This window comes from Macaca fascicularis, chromosome 3 (genome assembly GCF_037993035.2).
Source record: "Macaca fascicularis isolate 582-1 chromosome 3, T2T-MFA8v1.1".
NCBI classification, from domain to species: domain Eukaryota; kingdom Metazoa; phylum Chordata; class Mammalia; order Primates; family Cercopithecidae; genus Macaca; species Macaca fascicularis.
The window spans coordinates 170,579,639-170,583,435 of record NC_088377.1 but is presented as its reverse complement, the minus strand read 5'-3'; the positions used below and the strand labels follow the sequence as shown (position 1 = coordinate 170,583,435).

Sequence of the window (3,797 nt, the reverse complement as noted above, 5' to 3'; positions counted from 1 at the left end):
TTACTACACAAAGAAATTTATAGATTTAATGCAATTCCTATCAAAATACCAATGACATTCTTCATAGAAATGGAAAAAAGAAATCTTAAAATGTATATGGAACCACAAAAGACCCCAAATAGTCAAAGCAATCTTGAGCAAAAACAAGGCTGGAGACATCACACTACCAGACTTTAAAATATCCTACAAAGCTGTAGTAAGCAAAACAGCATGGCACTGGCATAAAAACAGACACATAGAACACTGGAACAATAGAGAACCCAGAAATTAATCCATGTATCTACAGCCAACTGATTTTTAACAAAGGTGCCAAGAACCCTCACTGGCACCCTCAAGGGTGCCAAGAACTCTTATTGATAGTCTCTTCAATAAATGGTTGAGGGAAAACTGGATATTCATATGCAAAAGTATGAAACTAGATTCCTGACTCTCATCCTATACAAAAATCAACTTAAAGTGGATCAAAGACCTAAATGTAAGACCCAATACTATAGAACTACTAGAAGAAAACATGGGGAAATGCCTCAGGAGATGGGTCTGAGAAAAGATTTTATAAGACTTCAAAAGCATAGGCAACAAAAGTAACAATAAACAAATGGGATTATATCAAACTAAAAAACTTCTACACAGCAAAGGGAACAATCAATAGAGTGAAAATACAATCAACAGAATGAGAGAAAATATTTTTAAACTATTCATCCAACAAGGGATTATTATCTAGAATATACAAGGAATTCAAACACCTCAACAGCAAAAAAGCAAACAATTCAATTTAAAAATGGGCAAGTGGGCTAGCACTTTGGGAGGCCAAGGCAGGCAGATCATTTGAGGTCAGGAGGGTGGATCACTTGAGGTCAGGAGTTGGATCACTTGAGGTCAGGAGCCTGGCCAACATGGTGAAACCCCCTCTCTACCAAAAATATTAAAAATATATAAAATATAAAAAATTAGCCAGGTGTGGTGGCACGTGGGTGTAATCCCAGCTACTCAGCTACTCAGGAGGCTGAGGCAGGAGAATCGCTTCAACCTGGGAGGCAGAGGTTGTAGTGAGCCATGATCATGCCACTGTACTCCAGCCTGGGTGACAGAGCAAGACTTGGTCTCAAAAAAAAAAAAAAAAAAAAAAAGGCAAAGGATCTGCACAGATATTTCTCAAAAGAAGACATACGGATGGTCAACAAATATACAAGATAACGCTCAACATTGCTAATCATCAGGGAAACGCAAAGCAAACCCACCATGAAGTATCATCTCACTCCGGTTAGGATGCTATTATCAGAAACACACAAAAAAATAACAAATGCTGGCGAGGATGTGGAAAAACGGAACTCTTATCCACTGTTGGTGGGAATGTAAACTAGTACAGCCACTATGGAGAAGAGTTGGAGGTTCCTCAAAAAACTACAAATAGAACTACCATATGATACAGCAATCCCACCACTGGGCATTTATTCAAAGGGAAAGAAATCAGTGTATCAAAGAGACATCTGTGCCCCTATGTTTATTGCATCCCTATTCACAATAGCCAAAATATAGACTCAGCCTAGGTGTTCAAGAACAGATGAATGGATAAAGAGAACGTGGTATGCATACACAATAGAACGCTATTCGGCTACTAAAAAAAGAATGAAATCCAGTTATTTGAAGTAATATGGATAGAACTGAAGCACATTGTGTTAAATGAATTAAGCCAGGAACAGAAAGTTAAACACTGCATGTTCTCACTCCTATGTGGAAGCTAAGAAAAGTTGATTTCATAAAAGTAAAAAGTAAAACAGGATACTAGAGGCTGGAAGGGCAGAGGGAAGTGGGAGATAGAGAGATGTTCATTAAATGATACAAAATTACAGCTAGATAGAAGGAATAAGTTCTAGTGTTCTATACAAGCGGTCCCCAACCTTTTTGGCACCAGGGACCAGTTTCAAGGAAGACAATTTTTCCACAGACCAGGGAGTAGGGAATGGTTTCAGGATGATTCAAGTGCATTACATTTATTGTGCACTTTATTGCTATTATTATTGCATCATAATATTAATATGTAATGAAATAATCATACAACTCACCAAAATGTAGAATCAGTGGGAGCCCTAAGTTTGTTTTCCTGCAACGAGATGGTCCCATCTGGGGGTGATGGGAGACAGTGACAGATCATCAGGCATTAGACTATCATAAGGAGCCTGGCATGTGCAGTTCACAATAGGGTTTGCGCTCCTGTGAGAATCTACTGCTGCCACTGCTCTGACAGGAGGCGGAGCTCAGGCGGTAATGTGAGCAACGGGGAGCAGCTGTAAATACAGATAAAGTTTCTGTAGCCTGTTTCTCACCTCCTGCTGCGTGGCCCAGGTCCTAACAGGCCACAGACCGTTACGCGACCGTGGCTCAGGGGTTGGGGACCCCTGCTCTATACCACTGTAGGATGACTGGATGTAGCAATAATATATTATATAGTTTCAAATAGCTAAAACAAACCAGGTACAGTGGCTCATGCCTATAATCCCAGGACTTTGGGAGGCTGAGGCGGGCGGATCACTTTAGGTCAGGAGTTCGAGATCAGCCTGGCCAACATGGTGAACCCCATCTCTACTGAAAATACAAAACTTAGCTGGGCGGAGTGACATGCACCTGTAATCCCAGCTACTAGGGAGGCTGAGGCAGGAGGATCACTTGAACCTGGGAGGCAGAGGTTGTAGTGAGCCGAGATTGTGCCTGGCAACAGAGCAAGACTCCATCTCAAAAAAAAAAAAGAAACAAAACAGTAACTAAAAAATAGATATAGAATGTTCTCCACACAAATGATAAATGAAAGAGCGGGACATCTGGTTTCTGAGGGGGAACCTTCACAGTGTCAGTGACAAAAGAGAGAATTAAATATGAGTGATGTTGAGAAAAGCAAAAATATTTGTGTTCAGAAGTGTGCCCAGTGCCACACCATGGAAAAGGGAGGCAAGCACAAGACTGAGCCTAATCTCCACGGTCTCTTTGGGTGGAAGACAGATCAGGCCATTGGATTCTGCTACAGAGACACCAGTAAGAACAAAGGCATCACCTGAGGAGAGGACACACTGATAGAGTATTTGGAGAATCCAAAGAATTACATCCCTGGAACAAAAATGATCTTTGGTGGCATTAAGAAGAAGGGAGAAAGGGCGGACTTGATAGCTTATCTGAAAAAAGCTACTCATGAGTAATAATTGGCCACTGCGTTGTTTATTACAAAAGAGAAATATCTCATGAATTTTTTATGTGTATCATAATTTAATAGATTTCATACACCAGAATTAAAAAACAGAGAGAAATGATAAATGTTTGAGATGATGGATATGCTAATTGCCCTTATCTAATCACTATATAGTGTATGTATCAAAACATCGCTATGTACCCCATGAATATATATAGTTATTATATATCAATTAAAAAAAGAACAAAATGTCACATTGCATTTGCCAGCCCCTCAGCTTTCATAATGTTATTTTGTTGTTTTGTTTCTGGGATCTTCTCTCTTTCTCCTTAAATCCTGACCCGGTCTCAGATGCTCCTAGCTCTGTACAGGCCCGAAACTGGAACATGGAATCCAGACACCCTCTGAAAACTTTTCTGGATTTACCTGCCCTGTGCCCCTCCACACACCATTTCTGTTCCCCTTACAGAGGCTCCTGCTCCTCACCCTCAAGCCCCAGGACATCATGGCCCAAGCTTAAAGCAGGACCAGAGAAAGGGACCAGAATCCATTAAGTAAAACCAAATTCAGGTTAATAGCAGGAAACCAGCTGACTCTCAGGAGCTTCTGGATGTATACT

General features: G+C 40.6%; 1 pseudogene; it reads left to right on the top strand.

Annotated features, from left to right (window-relative positions):
* The first annotated feature begins 2,870 nt into the window (after positions 1-2,870).
* On the top strand, positions 2,871-3,188 carry LOC107129177 (cytochrome c-like; annotated as a pseudogene).
* The last annotated feature ends 609 nt before the right edge of the window (positions 3,189-3,797 follow it).